This window comes from Pristiophorus japonicus, chromosome 18, assembly GCF_044704955.1.
Source record: "Pristiophorus japonicus isolate sPriJap1 chromosome 18, sPriJap1.hap1, whole genome shotgun sequence".
In the NCBI taxonomy this organism is placed as follows: Eukaryota; Metazoa; Chordata; class Chondrichthyes; family Pristiophoridae; genus Pristiophorus; species Pristiophorus japonicus.
Window position 1 is genome coordinate 6,998,113 of NC_091994.1, and position 17,958 is coordinate 7,016,070.

The 17,958-nt window shown below is 49.3% G+C and overlaps 1 protein-coding gene across 4 annotated transcripts in view; it reads left to right on the forward strand.

The window, feature by feature from the left end:
- Positions 1–680: 680 nt before the first annotated feature.
- LOC139228531 (tyrosine-protein kinase JAK2-like) overlaps positions 681–17,958 on the forward strand; it is a 112,078-nt gene continuing 94,800 nt past the window's right edge. For 2 of the 4 annotated variants that reach the window (XM_070859611.1, XM_070859610.1), the window contains exon 1: positions 681–835. The gene's annotated coding sequence lies outside the window, so the exon portion shown is untranslated. The other 2 variants (XM_070859613.1, XM_070859612.1) reach the window with 2 other exon arrangements.

A 17,958-nucleotide genomic window follows, 5' to 3' on the forward strand; every position in this document is an offset into this window, starting at 1 on the left:
TGGCTGTAAAGCGCTTTGGGACGTCCGGTGGTCATGAAACATAGAAACATAGAAAATAGGTGCAGGAGTAGGCCATTTGGCCCTTCGAGCCTGCACCACCATTCAATGAGTTCATGGCTGAACATTATATAAATGCACGTCTTTCCTTCTTTCTAGTCTACTCAATCTCTCCTCATACGACAATCGGTGCTGAGTTTCCAGTCCATATGTTTCAAAGAGATCACCTCTCATTCTTCTAAACTCCAGAGAGTATCGGCCCAGTATACTCAATCTCTCCTCACAGGACAACGCTCTCACCCCAGAGCTTGGAGCTTTTCCAGTCTTTCCTGATCGCTCCCCTGCGCGTTCCCCAACTATCCAGACTATCGGTAAGGATTTATGGCACACAAAATCATGCATTCAAGGGAGAAAAAAGGCGGTTGGTTCTGATGATTGCAATGTAAGATTTGGAATTTAATAAGCATTTGAGAATTTCTGAAAGAAAGGGTTTGGTGTCGCTCAGTGCTGAATGACTTGATAATCGAGAATTGCTTATTCAACGGTAACATGTTTCAAAGCACTTCACCCCGTTGGAGTGCAGTGACTGCTGCTGTGTAGGCCGGGCTGTTCTGTCATGTAGGTGAAGGAGGGGAAAGAGGCCGTTCAGAAGCAGGAAGCTACTCAGCAAGCAATCTCTTTCTCATCCAGCCTTAACAGGAAGTCTGGGGCGCATGCAGTGAACGCAGCTGCTCACACAGCACAGCAGCCAGACAGCATGAAGAAGCTCCTGGCTGCTCGCTTCCCTCCGGTAACATTGTGGAAGCAGTGCCAAGTGTAGGACAAGCAACATCCCAGGGTAAGAGAAACTTTACTCAACGCTTTCTCAATATTAGCATGTTCTTTATAGAGTGAACGAGCCTGTCTTCAGATGTGTGCACACATTCACACACTCACACACACACTCTCTCACACTCTCACTCTCACTCACACTCACACTCTCACACACTCTCACACTCTCACACACACTCACACTCTCACACACACTCTCACACACACTCTCACACTCTCACACACACTCTCACACACACTCTCACACACTCTCACACTCTCACACACACACTCTCTCACACTCTCACTCTCACTCACACTCACACTCTCACACACTCTCACACTCTCACACACACTCACACTCTCACACACACTCTCACACACACTCTCACACTCTCACACACACTCTCACACACACTCTCACACTCTCACACACACTCTCACACACACACTCTCACACTCTCACACACACACTCTCTCACACTCTCACTCTCACTCACACTCACACTCTCACACACTCTCACACTCTCACACACACTCACACTCTCACACACACTCTCACACACACTCTCACACTCTCACACACACTCTCACACACACTCTCTCACACTCTCACTCTCACACACACTCACACTCTCACACACACTCTCACACACACTCTCACACTCTCACACACACTCTCACACACACTCTCACACACTCTCACACTCTCACACACACTCACACTCTCACACTCACACTCTCACACACACTCTCACACTCTCACACACACTCACACTCTCACACACACACTCTCACACACACTCTCACACTCTCACACACACTCACACTCTCACACACTCTCACACTCTCACACACACTCACACTCTCACACTCACACTCTCACACACACTCTCACACTCTCACACACACTCACACTCTCACACACACACTCTCACACACACTCTCACACTCTCACACACACTCACACTCTCACACACACACTCTCACACACACTCTCACACTCTCACACACACTCACACACACACACTCACACACTCACATACACACTCACACACACACACTCTCACACTCTCACACACACTCACACTCTCACACACACACATACACACTCTCACACACACACTCTCACACTCTCACACACACTCACACTCTCACACTCTCACACACACTCACACTCTCACACACACACTCTCACACACACACACTCACACACTCACATACACACTCACACACACACTCACACTCTCACACACTCACACACACACTCACACACACACTCACACACTCACATTCACACACACACTCACACTCTCACACACACACTCTCACACACTCATACACACTCACACACACACTCACACACACACTCATACACTCTCACACACTCACACACACACTCACACACACACTCACACACTCTCACACACTCACACACACACTCACACTCTCACACACACTCACACTCTCACACACACACTCTCACACTCTCACACACACACTCTCACACACTCACACACACACTCACATACACACTCACATACACACTCACTCACACACTCACACACACACTCACACTCTCACACACACTCACACACTCTCACACACACACTCACACACACACTCACACACATACACACACACTCACACACACACACATTCACACACTCACACACACACACTCTCACACACTCACACACACACATTCACACACTCACACACACACACTCTCACACACTCACACACACACACACTCACACACACACACTCTCACACACTCACACACACACACTCTCACACACTCACACACACACTCTCACACACACTCTCACACTCTCACACACACACTCTCACACACATTCTCTCACACACACTCTCACACTCTCACACACACACACACACACATTCACACACACTCTCACACACACACTCTCACACACACACTCTCACACTCACACACACTCTCACACACACACTCTCACACACACTCTCACACTCTCACACACACACTCTCACACACACACTCTCACACACACACACACTCACACACTCACACACACACTCATACTCACTCACACACTCACACTCACTCACCCACTCACACACACACACATACCTTCACACACACTCTCTCACACACACACCGTCACACACATACACATACACTCTCACACACACACACACCCTCACACACAAACACACACACCCTCACTCACAAAGAAATACACACACACAAACATACATACACTCATATACACAACACGCTCTCACACATTTGTTCAATTTGCTGTAGATCACAGAGACTGTTTAAATAGACTCTGTGGACTGTTTGCAGTAGTGCGCTGTTTAAATAAACTCTGATTGCTGTAAGTTAGACTGTTTGCTGCGAGTCCTGTGGTAACTCTCACCCTGCCTCATTGGCTGATATACTGGTGTCAATAGACACTCCAGGGGTGAAATTGGGGGCAGTAAACATCTGGGGGCGGTGAATTGGGCTTACCGCCTTCAGGGGAAGTGAAGCACAATCCCACGCGCTCCACTTCCTTTGGGGGCAGTTCCCAGGGCGCAACTGGGGCGGGGAGGGTAGTGATATGCGGTTGCTCCGTGCAGGGCTGACGCGCTTCAAGTGCAACCCCTCCCTCCTTCTCTTAAAGGGGAGGGCTGCTGCGGGTTCTGCACGACCATTGGATAGCCCCCGCTAGGCCAGCGTGCGACCGGGCCGGCAGCTCGGTGCCCAGAACCGAGCGCCGGGATGCACGACCACGGCCCGGACCACGCTAGGGCCGCCATACTGGAGCCGACCCGCGAGTCGGCAATCCGAAACAGAGGGCGGCCTGGGGAGGCCCGGCGCCCTCCCCTTTAACGAGTGCCCCGAGAGCAGGGGGTCGGTCAGCTTCGTGACCCGCGGGGCAATTTCCCCCGCGGGGCTTTGAGGGGTCGGCGTGAGGGCGGTGAGGGATCGGCGCGCACGCCGATGATGTCATTTCCCGGGAGATGTTAGCGCCCTCCTGCCCAGGGTGAAACGTCCCCTCTACCCCATCAGCGTCCCCCCCACCCCCCACAGGCGATAACGGCCCTTTATAAAGGGGCAATTTCACCCCCCCCCCCACTCTGATTTTAAAGTAATTACCTCAATATCGCAGATGAACCAACTTCAAATGAATTGTTACCCGAGGGAACGAAAGCTCCTGCGTGGGAGAGTGTATCACAGGGTGTGGGACTGAGCCAGGCGGGACCATGGGGGAGTGAGGATCAGTTTCTGACCAGAGATGAGTTAGCTGCTCCCCGCTGGGTGTTGGGGCCAGGGAGGAAGGGGTGTTAATATTGGCCTCGATGACACTTGATTTGGCAAGGGGAATAAAGCAGCAAGGGTTGTCGTTATCGAGTAAAAACTGCAGCGACGTTGAAGGATTGTCATCGGATCATAGACTGATACGGCAAGGCAGGAGACCATTCGGCCCATCGAGCCTGTGCCGGCTCTGAGAGCGATCCAATTAGTCCCACTCCCCCCTCCCCGCTCTTTCCCTATATCCCTGCAAATTTTCCCCCTTCAAGTATTTATCCAATTCCCTTTGAAAAGTGATTGTTGGATCTGCTTATATCACCCTTTCAGGCAATGCATTCCAGAACACAGGTTCATTAGAAGATTTTACTTATAGAATATTCCTCGTGACCTTCAGGATTATCGCCACGAGCATCCTTTCATTTTACTCAGCTTACTTCAGTTTTTTTTGAATTAATATTTTTGTTTAAGCAGTGTGCGAGCTCTCGAACATCTCCTTAAACCTCTCCGCCTCACTACCTCTCCCTCCTCCTTTAAGACACTACCTCTTTGATCAAGCATTTGATCACCTGCGCTAATGTTTCCTTATGTGGCTCGGTATCAAATGTTGTCTTATTCATTCTCGGTATGAGGGCAGTGCTGGTGTAATGTATGTACCTGCGAGGATGCTCACAGGTTTGTAGAGCTGTTGCATTGTGAGTGGCTTAGCCAGTCACGTGATGTTCACAAGACTCAATAAAACCCCAGCCAGTTGGGTCTGGGTCATCCACGATGAGGTATGCAGTTGTGAGTCTAGTGGATGAACTAGTAATGTATCGTGTGATTGTTAAACTTTTGTTAATAAACTAGTTCTTAATAGCTATAATAATAACAGAAAATGCTGGAAATACTCAGCGGGTCAGGCAGTAACTGTGGAGGGAGAAACAGAGTTAACGTTTCGGGTCAACGACCCTTCATCAGAACTGGAGAGTGTTCGAAATGAACAGATTCTTAAGGAGCATTGAGAGGGGGAGGGGAGGAAAGAACAAAAGGGAAGGTCGGTGATAGGGTGGAAGACAGGAGAGATTAGAGAGACAAAAGGGATGATGGGCCAGCTTGAGATGGCAATGGCAGAAGTTAGAAAAAGATGAGTCTGGATAGGGTGCGAATGGCAGAATAATGACCAGCTGCCATGGGAAACAGAGAGAGAAAAATTATATAAGACCGGGGGGGGTTTAAAAATAGGAGAAAAGTGAGAAAAATATGGGCAGCGGTTATGCTCTGAACTTGTTGAACTCGATGTTGAGTCCAGAAGGCTGTAAAATGACTAAAGGAAAGAGGAGGTGCTCTTCCTCGAGCTTGCGTTGAGTTTCATTGGAACAGTGTAGGAGGCCGAGGATAGAGAGGTCAGAGTGAGAGTGGAGCGGGGAATTAAAGTGACAGGCAAGCTCGGGGTGATGCTTACGGAAGTGTTCAGCAAAGCGCTCACCCAATCTGTGTTTGGCCTCCCCAATGTAGAGGAGCCCACATTGTGAGCAGCGAATACAGCGATACTAACTTGAAAGAAGTGTAAGTAAATCGCTGTTTCACCTGGAAGGAGTACTTGGGACTGCTTTGCGGGTGGGTCTGGAGTCACATATAGGCCCAGACCGTGTAAGGACGGCAGATTTCCTTCCCTAAAGGACATTAGTGAACCAGATGGGTTTTTACGACAATCAGGCAGTTCCAAGACATAATCACAATGCTACCGTACCCGCTATATTGCTGAAGACATAGAGCTCATTTTATTCACCTCAGAATAGTGAGTGGCCAGGTGGTCCATGCGCAAGCCCGAGACCGTTCAGCTCCATAGAAGAATGAGAGGGGATCTCATAGAAACATATAAAATTCTGACGGGATTGGGCAAGTTAGATGCAGGAAGAATGTTCCCAATGTTGGGGAAGTCCAGAACTAGGGGTCACAGTCTAAGGATAAGGGATAAGCCATTTAGGACCGAGATGAGGAGAAACTTTTTCACCCAGAGAGTTGTGAACCTGTGGAATTTTCTATCACAGAAAGTTGTGGAGTCCAGTTCGTTGGATATATTCAAAAGGGAGTTAGCTGTGGCCCTTATGGCTAAAGGGATCAGGGGGTATGGAGAGAAGGCAGGAGTGGGGTACTGAAGTTGCATGATCAGCCATGATCATATTGAATGGTGGTGCAGGCTCGAAGGGCTGAATGGCCTACTCCTGCACCTACTTTCTATGTTTTTATGCTAAACCTGACTGCTTTGCCCAACTTTAAAGGAAGCCTCTGTCCGCTTCTGAGTGTTGTGACAGGGGTCATTGCCAGCACCTCCCAAGCCCACGACCTCTACCACCAAGAAGGACAAGGGCAGCAGGCGCGTGGGAACACCACCACCTCCACGTTCCCCTCCCAGTCACACACCATTCTGACTTGGAAATACATCGGCCGTTCCTTCATCGTCGCTGGATCACAATCCTGGAACTCCCTCCCTAACAGCACTGTGGGAGCACCTTCACCACACGGGACTGCAGCGGTTCAAGAAGGCGGCTCACCACCACCTTCTCGAGGGGCAATTAGGGATGGGCAATAAATGCCGGCCCTTCCAGCGATGCCCACATCCCGTGAATGAATAAATTAAAGAAAAGATAAATTGAAGTGTTTTCATTCTAGGCAGAAACTTTTCCCAGAACCATTTCCCATCCAGTGTGCACAGGAATGTTTTGTTTTCATTGAAAGATTCAGGAACGTTAAGGGAATACTCCTTTGTGGTTCTCTGCGATTGAATATGTTTTTGAAAATTGTGTGACCCAGAGTGGGAAAGTGACTCATTCTCAAGCAGTAACCTCATTGCCTTGACGAATAGGAGGAATTGTCACTGTAAAACATGGTGGTGCCATCAGCAAGGGTATTGGTTTGGAAGAGCTACTGAACTGATAAGGTGTGAGGGTGTGAGGTGGTGAGCCGCCTTCTTGAACCGCTGCAGTCCCGTTCTGGTGAAAGTGCTCCCACAGTGCTGTTAGGGAGGGAGTTCCAGGATTGTGACCCAGCGACGATGAAGGAACGGCCGATATATTTCCAAGTCAGGATGGTGTGTGACTGGGAGGGGAATGTGGAGATGGTGGTGTTCCCATGCACCTGCTGCCCTTGTCCTTCGAAGTGGTAGAGGTCGCGGGTTTGGGAGGTGCTGCCAAGGTTACGTTGAAGAGCACTGCGGAGTCTGATAAAACCCCTAGGCTGTGTCTTCACTGGTGATCAGCTGAATAACAGTCAGCCACAGTAGCTCCCCTGACGGAATATCCCCTGATGATTTCATCATTACTCACCATTATGTTTACGGTCGTGTAGTGATTATGGTACTGAGCAGGCAAACTCCGAGGTCGGGGTTCAAACCCCACCGAGGCAAACTGTGAAACTTAATTCCATAAACCTAGTTATTCCTGGGCTGGCCCCCATCAAGAAGGGACCACGAGAAACCAACTCTTTCACCAATGTCTTTCAGGGAAGGGAACCTGCCACCTCTGCCCACTTAGGCCTCCACGTGACTCCAGACCCACACTATGTGATTGGCCTCAAAGGTGAAGGAAGGTCCAGCCGTCACCTTCTCAGGGCAACTAGGGAAGGGCAGTGAATGTGGCCTTGTCAGAGTCACCCACATCCTGCGAATATAAAATAGAACTGTTCACCAAACCAAAACCACAGAAACAATATCAACCAGAACTCTTTATCAGTTCTGTTTCTTTCCACCAATTCTCAGCATTGACTCTTGCTGGAGTCCTGTCATTGGCTCCCCCTGAGGTAGGGTCCCCTCTAACAGGCCCTGACTCTCCCTGGGGTAGGGTTCCCTCCTGATTTCCTGACTCTCCCTGGGGCAATGTCCCCTCCAACAGACCCTGACTCTTCCTGGGGTAGGGTCCCCTCCTAAAGACCCTGACTCCTGCTGGGGTATGGTTTTACGGGCCATGATCTCTCTCCAGTGACCTTGCCCAGGTGGCCATTCTTTACATGTGAGCCCCAACAGTCATCATAGGCAGTCCCTCAAAATCGAGGAAGGCTTGCTTCCACTCTAAAAGTGAGTTCTCAGGTTACTGTACAGTCCAATACAGGAATTACAGTCTCTGTCACAGGTGGGACAGACAGTGGTTGAAGGAAAGGGGTGGGTGGGGAGTCTGGTTTGCCGCACGCTCCTTCCGCTGCCTGCGCTTGGTTTCTGCATGCTCTCGGCGACGAGACTCGAGGTGCTCAGCGCCCTCCCGGATGCACTTCCTCCACTTAGGGCGGTCTTTGACCAGAGACTCCCAGGCATCGGTGGGGATGTTGCACTTTATCAGGGAAGCTTTGAGGGTGTCTTTGAAACGTTTCCTCTGCCCACCTGGGGCTCGCTTGCCGTGTAGGAATTCCGAGTAGAGCGCTTGCTTTGGGAGTCTTGTGTCGGGCATGCGGACAATGCGGCCCGCCCAACGGAGCTGGTCGAGTGTGGTCAGTGCTTCGATGCTGGGGATGTTGGCCTCAACAGTACGTACTAGAGGGCTGTTCTATTGTGGAGATCTGCACAGCAGAGCCCAACCCATCTCCTTACTCAATGCGCACACGTTTGCACATTGCGGCACTGGATAGCGGTCTGGGAAAAGGTCCTTGGCTGACTGGTTTGGCTTTGCTGAGCCCCAAGGACAATTGCAGCACCTCTATCACCGAGCTAGCGTTTTAAGATAGAGGAACTCGCATTCCTCTAATGGCTTTCACAACCTCAGGACATCCCAAAACACTCTACAGCCAAAGCACTATGTTTTGGAACTCCGCTGTCTGTTGCAATGGAGGAAACACGGTCGCCACTTCTCGCACAGCAAGCTCCCACAGAAAGAGCAATGAGATAAATGACCAGATAGCCTGTTCCTTCAGCGATGCTGGTTGAGTGATAAACATGGGCCAAGACACCTCCTGAAAGTGCCTCGAAGCTGCAGACGTTTCATTTTGACAAGAGCTGCCGAATTCTTGAGGGGGTTTTTTTTTTTGGTCAGTATTTTAATGCAATATTTCAGGGAAATCTGAAATGAGGTCACTTCCTATTTATTGCAAGAGGCGGTTTCCAAAGATGGTTCAAGCTGTGATGGTAAAAATGGTACCACAGCGATAACATGACTTCCTGCCTTGACATAAACAGTTTTACAATGTGATCAGTACAACTTTGAGTGACCTATGGGCGAATGCTTGACGCCGGTATTGTAAAATCCTGCTCATCTAACTCAACAGAAAGAAAGACGCGCATTTCTATAACACCTTTCACAACCACCGGACATCCCAAAAGTGCTTTGCAGCCAACGAAGTACTTTTTTGAACTGCAGTCACTGTAGTAATGCAGGAAACGCGACAGCCAATTTGCGCACAGCAAGCTCCCACACAGGGGCAATTGGCTCCCTAGGCAAACTATTCACCTGGCGCTCCTCCCATCCCCTCCACCTCAACCAATGCTAATATAAAGGAAAAAAACATCGCATGATGTCTTAGATATACTGGTTTATTATCATTGAAAAGAGAAGGTGACTTTTTTTTATTCGTTCATGGGATGTGGATGTTGCTGGCAAGGCCAGCATTTATTACCCATCTGTAATTGCCCTTGCAAAGATGGTTGTGAGCCACCTTCTTGAACCGCTGCAGTCAGTGTGATGGAGCGGCGAGGCCGGGGCGAAGGAGCGGCGAGAGATTGTAGAGGGACATGATCGGGGTCCAGGAGAGGCATGGGTTCGGGGCAGAAGAGGCGAGGGCCCAGGGACAGCAGGGCCCAGCCCACACTGCGATATGTGTGCGCACTAGGTCCGTGCAGCAGAGCTGGTCTCCAGTCGTCCTGGTTAACCCTTGCCACTTGACCAAGACCTCGCTCTGTCAAGCCCGTGTGGTGGCTGGTGTGCAACGGTCACCCCACGTTAAAAAAATCCACCCACAGGCATCTTCCACCCTTCGGGATGTAGTTCGGGATCCGGAATATTAGGTCCTTCATTGAAACACTGGTGAACTTTTTGACATAGAAGCAAGTCATCCTCGATTTGAGGGACTGCCTATGATGATGATGATATTATCATATCCAAAGTAAAATTAGTAATGATAATCATTACTTATTTCAGTTTTCCCAATTTATGACCAAACACTGTCCGGCAGATGTTGCACAAACTGGATGAAGAGTCTCAATTTTTCCATATGGTCCTTGCGACGTCCTTGCCGTGGTGAAGATTGTGTGAGACAGGAAACGCCCGAGCCTGCTGCACAATGTTTGGTCATAAATTGGGAAAATTGAAATAAGCAGTGATTATTTCGTGTGCTCACAGCTTGCCGGGATATATAGTAAGTATACGACTTACAGTCAGCTGATTAATATTCCTTGAAAGCTCCAAACACTGGACGATAGAAACATAGAAAATAGGTGCAGGAGTAGGCCATTCGGCCCTTCAAACCTGCACCACCATTCAATAAGATCATGGCTGATCATTCACCTCAGTACCCCTTTCCTGCTTTCTCTCCATACCCCTTGATCCCTTTAGCCGTAAGGGCCATATCTAACTCCCTCTTGAATATATCCAATGAACTGGCATCAACAACTCTCTGCAGCAGGTAATACCACAGGTTAACAACTCTCTGAGTGAAGAAGTTTCTCCTCATCTCAGTCCTAAATGGCTTACCACGTATCCTTAGACTATGTCCCCTGGTTCTGGTCATCCCCAACATCGGGAACATTCTTCCTGCATCTAACCTGTCCAGTCCCGTCAGAATTTTATATATTTCTATGAGATCCCCTCTCATCCTTCTAAACTCCAGTGAATACAGGCTCAGTCGATCCAGTCTCTCTTCATATGTCAGTCCTGCCATCCTGGGAATCAGTCTGGTGAACCTTCGCTGCACTCCCTCAATAGCAAGAACGTCCTTCCTCAGATTAGGAGACCAAAACTGAACACAATATTTGAGGTGGGGCCTCACCAAGGCCCTGTACAACTGCAGTAAGACCTCCCTGCTCCTATACTCAAATCCCCTAGTTATGAAGGGCAACATACCATTTGCCTTCTTCACCGCCTGCTGTACCTGCATGCCAATTTTCAATCACTGATGTACCATGATACCCAGGTCTTGTTGCACCTCCCCTTTTCCTAATCTGCCACCATTCAGATAATATTCTGCCTTCGTGTTTTTGCCACCAAAGTGAATAACCTCACATTTATCCACATTATACTGCATCTGCCATGTGTTTGCCCACTCACATAACCTGTCCAAATCAACCTGCAGCCTCTTAGCGTCCTCCTCACAGCTTACGCCATCACCCAGCTTAGTGCCATTCGCAAATTTGGAGATATTACACTCAATTCCTTCATCTAAATTATTAATGTATATTGTAAAGAGCTGGGGTCCCAGCACTGAGCCCTGCGGCACCCCACTAGTCACTGCCTGCCATTCTGACTCTCTGCTTCCTGTCTGCCAACCAGTTCTCTATCCACGTCAGTACATTACCCCCAAGACCATGTGCTTTAATTTTGCACACCAATCTCTCGTGTGGGACCTTGTCAAAAGCCTTTTGAAAGTCCAAATACACTACATTTACTGGTTCTCCCTTGTCCACTCTACTAGTTACATCCTCAAAAAATTCTAGAAGATTTGTCAAGCATGATTTCCCTTTCATAAATCCATGCTGACTTGGACTGATCCTGTCACTGCTTTCCAAATGCTCTGCTATTTCATCTTCAATAATTGATTCCAACATTTTCCCCACTACTATCAGGCTAACTGGTCTATAATTACCCATTTTCTCTCTCCCTCTTTTCTTAAAAAGTGGTGTTACATTAGCTACCCTCCCGTCCATAGGAACTGATCCAGAGTCGATAGGCTGTTGGAAAATGATCACCAATGCATCCACTATTTCTAGGGCTACTTCCTTAAGTACTTTGGGATGCAGACTAACAGGTCCCAGGGATTTATCGGCCTTCAATCCCATCAATTTCCCTAACACAATTTCCCGCCTAATTAGGATTTCCTTCAGTTCCTCCTTCTCACTAGACCCTCGGTTCCCTAGTATTTCTGGAAGGTTATTTGTGTCTTCCTTCATGAAGACAGAACCAAAGTATTTGTTTAACTGGTCCACCATTTCTTTGTTCCCCATTATAAATTCACCTGAATCTGACTGCAAGGAATCTACGTTTGTCTTCACTAATCTTTTTCTCTTCACATAGTTATAGAAGCTTTTGCAGTCAGTTTTTATGTTCCCAGCAAGCTTCCTCTCATACTCTATTTCCCCCTCCTAATTAAACCCTTAGTCCTCCTCTGCTGAGTTCTAAAATTCTCCCAGTCCTCAGGTTTGCTGCTTTTTCTGGCCAATTTATATGCCTCTTCCTTGGATTTAACACTATCCTTAATTTCCCTTGTTAGCCACAGTTGAGCCACCTTTCCCGTTTTATTTTTATTCCAGACAGGGATCTACAATTGTTGAAGTTCGTCCATGTGATCTTTAAATGTTTGCCATTGCCTATCTACCGTCAATCCTTTAAGTATCATTTGCCAGTCTATTCTCGCCAATTTATGTCTCATACCATCGAAGTTACCTTTCCTTAAGTTCAGGACCCTAGTCTCTGAATTAACTGTGTCACTCTCCATCCTAATAAAGGATTCTACCATATTATGGTCACTCTTCCCCAAGGGGCCTCGCACAACAAGATTGCTAATTAGTCCTTTCTCATTACACATCACCCAGTCTAGGATGGCCAGCCCTCTAGTTGGCTCCTCGACATATTGGTCTAGAAAACCATCCCTAATACATTCCAGGAAATCCTTCTCCACCGCATTGCTACCAGTTTGGTTAGCCCAATCAATATGTAGATTAAAGTCACCCATGATAACTGCTGTACCTTTATTGCACGCATCCCTAATTTCTTGTTTGATGCTGTCCCCAACCTCACTGCTACTGTTTGGTGGTCTGTACACAACTCCCACTAGCGTTTTCTGCCCTTTGGTATTCCGTAGCTCCACCCATATAGATTCCACGTCATCCAAACTAATGTCCTTCCTTACTATTGCATTAATTTCCTCTTTAACCAGCAACGCCACCCCACCTCCTTTTCCTTTCTGTCTATCCTTCCTGAATGTTGAATACCCCTGGATGTTGAGTTCCCAGCCTTGGTCACCCTGGAGCCATGTCTCCGTGATGCCAATTACATCATATCCGTTAACTGCTATCTGCGCAGTTAATTTGTCCACCTTATTACGAATACTCCTCGCATTGAGGCACAGAGCCTTCAGGCTTATCTTTTTAACACACTTTGCCCCTTTAGGATTTTGCTGTAATGTGGCCCTTTTTGTTTTTTGCCTTGGGTTTCTCTGCCCTCCATTTTTACTTTTCTTCTTTCTATCTTTTGCTTATGTCCCCATTCTACTTCCCTCTGTCTCCCTGCATAGGTTCCCATCCCCCTGCCATATTAGTTTAACCCCTCCCCAACAGCACTAGCAAACACTCCCCCTCGGACATTGGTACCAGTCCTGCCCAGGTGCAGAGATAGCTGATCACTGCTAACACAGTAAAACCCTGCGATCAAAAGCTGCAATCGGTGCTATGGTGATAAAATCTATTCAACTTGTTGCTTAATCAGATTGTCCAATAATACTTACAATGCACATGTAATATACATATGTAAGTTTTATAAGTATACCTCCGTGTATGTTAACTGCGCACCTATAGTACCATACACCAGTATATACAATACACCAGTATATACAACACAATCTGTATTGGCGAATATCCTGTGACCATCCATGTCAAACCAGTCCCACCCCCCCCCCTCTTCCCCCTCCAACTATCTGTCCCACCTGTGACAGGGTCTGTGGCTCTCGTATTGGACTGTTCAGCCACCAAAGAACTCACTTTCGGAGTGGAAGCAAGTCTTCCTCGATTCCGAGGGACTGCCTATGATGATGATGACCCAGATATGTTTCACTCTGCAGAGGACAATACTGTTGTATTTTAAAGTAGATGATATAAAGTGGCACTTCATTTATTTTTTTGGACTAGGCGACGCTAAAAAAAAATACAGCACCACAGTTGCCAGAGAGTTGATGATTTACTGGGGAAAGAGAGGTGTGATAAAGATGGGAGAGAGTGGGACATTTTCAAGATTAGTATCTGTAATGGGGACTCATTCGGAAGACAAAAAGGGTCTTAAAAGGATAAATCAGAAGCAGCGGCCAAACTCTGTGCGACAGAACTGTCTCCATTTAAAGTATGTTTTCACCCACTCTTCACACAGCGCTTGTCCTTTTAATGTGGGGCTGGATGGTTGCCTCATCTGATCGGAGCTGAGCTGTGCTGACCTGCATGTGATAGAAACAGAGAAACATAGAAAATAGGAGCAGGAGTAGGCCGTTCAGCCCTTCGAGCCTGCACCACCATTCAATAAGATCATGGCTGATCATTCCCTCAGTACCCCTTTCCTGCTTTCCCTCCATACCCCTTGATCTCTTTAGCCATAAGGGCCGCATCTAACTCCCTCTTGAATATATCCAATGAACTGGCCTCAACAACTCTCTGCGGTAGAGAATGCCACAGGTTCACAACTCTCTGAGTGAAGAAGTTTCTCCTCATCTCAGTCCTAAATGGCTTACCCCTTATCCTTAGACTGTGTCCACTGGTTCTGGACTTCCCCAACATCGGGAACATTCTTCCTGCATCTAACCTGTCCCAGTCCCGTCAGAATTTTATATGTTTCTATGAGATCCCCTCTCATCTTTCTAAACTCCAGTAAATACAGGCCCAGTCGATCCAGTCTCTCCTCATATGTCAGTCCTGCCATCCTGGGAATCAGTCTGGTGAACCTTTGCTGCACTCCCTCAATAGCAAGAACGTCCTTCCTCAGATTAGGATACTGAACACAATATTCCAGGTGAGGCCTCTCCAAGGCCCTGTACAACTGCAGTAAGACCTCCCTGCTCCTGTACTCAAATCCCCTAGCTATGAAGGCCAACATACCATTTGCCTTCTTCACCGCCTGCTGGACCTGCATGCCAACCTTCAATGACTGATGTACCATGACACCCAGGTCTCGTCGCACCTCCCCTTTTCCTAATCTGCCGCCATTCAGATAATATTCTGCCCTGGCGGGAGTGTGTCTGCCGCCTGCCAACTTCGCCGTGTCCATTTCACTCTCCGTCTCTGGGAGGCCGTCTCTGGGAGGAGGGGGTGGGCAAACAGACAGTTTGGCGGCTCACATGGTGCGCGTGTGTACGGTAAAACAAAAACCCCCACTCTCCACCAGCGACGAAAATCAAATGAGAATTAAATTTAAAGGGAAAGTTGGGAACCCACTGTTAACTTTGATGCTCTGCTGTTGCTCAATGACCAGCAGCGCCTGGCTCCATCTTTTTTCAGCTTCCAAATCTTTCCGGTTTGCCCTGGTCTTCAAACACGTCAAGGTGTTTAAGTGAAAGATCAGCTCAGGGCAGCATCAGAGTAACGACGCAGTAAGAAAGAGGGCGATATCACTTGCACACCTTTATTTCCTCCTCCCCACCCACCTCTCCAACCTGCCCCCTTTTAGTTCTGCGGGATCTCGCTGTTCTATATAACACTAAGTGCACCGCCGTTCGCGCACTAGTTACAAAATACTCAAGGCAGGTTCATCATCAAGCGCTCTAGTTAGGAGAATTCCCGCTGCATTTGAACCCATTTCCCCGTGCGTCCCTTGGAGAGATTCGTTCAATTCAATTTTTTGCCCCCTCCCCCCCAACCCCCAAAAATGTTGGCACCTTAGACAACCGCCTAGTTCGCCCAATGGTTGTGCCGGCCCTGCTCCCACACACAGCAATGTGATAATGACCAGATAAATTGTTTTTAGTGATGTTGAGTGAGGGATAAATATTGGCCAGGATACCCCGGGGATAACTCCCTTGCTCCTTTTCAAAATAGCACCACGGGATCTTCTACATCCACCTGAGAGTCCTCGGTTTAACGCCTCATCTGAAAAACAGCCTCTCCGACAGTGCTGCACTCCCTCAGCACTGCACTGGGAGTGCCAGCCCAGATTTATGTGCTCAAGTTTCTGGAGTGGGACTTGAACCCACGACCTTCTGGCCCAGAGGTGGGAGTGTTGCCCACTGGCCAACAGCTCCCCCAGTGGCTCAATTAATTAAGGCAGCGTGCACCCGACGGAAAGCGATCTCAGGGCCCCTGTTTCCTGGTCTGTTGTGGGTTAGCTGTTGCGGTTGAGGCACTGTCATTGGCTTCAATTAAGGGGGTTCCTGTTCCTGTGGGTGGGTGTTGCATGAGGATCTGCTATTAATACCCTACCCCCTCCCCCCCACCACATAGTCACTGTCCAGGGGCACATATGAAGGACGGTCACTTGGAAGAGGCGTTAGAGAATGGCAACTGCACCTAGTGTCAGCGTTGGCTCAGTGGGCAGCGCTCTCGCCTTTGAGTCAGAAGGCTGTGGGTTTGAGCCCTACTCCAGAGACTTGAGGGAGCGCCGCACTGTCGGAGGTGCCGTCTTTCGGATGAGACGTTAAACCGAGGCCTCTCAGCTGAAAGTAAATGTTCTCACGGGAATAGGGTGGGGTCACGAACGTGGTCAGAATGTCACAACTGTTGTTTGAGTTTTGTTGAAGTAAAATGCGTGCAGGTTCAGGAAGTGCCAGAGGAAGTTGCTGCAAGAAATAGGCGCCCAGAGACCACAAACTCGGATCAAAAACAAAGTGGTGTTAAACTCAGCGTGAAAACAAAAGCAAACTTCACCCCCCCCAAAACAAAACACAACCGGGGCGGGTTTTTTGACTGCTCTGCATTCCATTTCTCGCCCCGGAGCAGCGGCAATGGTGGCGGTGAGGTGTTCTGGGCGGGGGATCAGTCTCCAGTGCCCCACGGCGATCCTCCGCTCCAGTTTGGCGGCACGGAGCAGCACGGAGCCGGTGTGCACCGCCCCTGGTTGCGACACCAGCGCGAGTTTTGACTCTTGCCCGACCCGTACGCCCCGCAGTGAACGCCTGGGAAATCAGGGCGGTCCAAGCATCCCGACAGTAGAGGGGTAAGTAATGGACTCCGAGGGTAAGTGTGATTGTGTTTTCTTTAAAAAGGAATTGCGATTTGTGTTTGGCTTGGGCAATGTTCTGGGAATGTTTTTGTGGCTATTCTTTAGCTCCCCCCCTCCCCCCGCCCCCAGGCATCTCTCGGAGCGCTCCCCGGCCGGCTCTTTAGCTCGGGAGTTTCCCACCCTAACGCTCCGAGAGAGGTGTACAACGCCTCCCTTAGCACTGTGCCCCCTGACTCAGCGCCCAGCTGCCCAATTGTGCCGCAAACTGTTCCCGGGGCGCTAACTTTCCCGCCCCGCCGCCATTACCGCCCCGACATCATCAAAGCCGAAAATCCCGCCCGTTTGCAAGTCAACACATTCATTGAACTAACAGACAAAAGAACTTTCATCAGGATTTGTTCATCGCTTTCTTCCCCAAATCGCATACCGTCATTTCAACTCAACCTTGATCTTCTTATATCTGATAAAGTTTATTGGGCGGGGCTGGGCAGGGCAGGGCAGGGGACGTGGTGAGGGGGGGTGGAGCAGGAGGTGGGGTGGGGGGGGGCAGGGCAGGGCGACGGGGGGGGATGGGGGTGCAGGGCAGGGCAGTGGAGTTGGGGCCGGACGGGGCAGGGTGACAGGGGCTGGGGGGGCGGGGAGCGAGGGGATTGCTGGGGCAGGGCGGGTCGACAGGGAGCGGTGAGCAGCGGGGGGGGCGGGGCAGGGCGATGGGGAGGGCAGGGCGACGGGGGAGTGGGGCAAGGCGATGGGGGGGACAGGGGGGGAACAGGGCGATGGGGAGGGCAGGGCGATGGGGAGGGCAGGGCGACGGGGGAGTGGGGCAAGGCGATGGGGGGG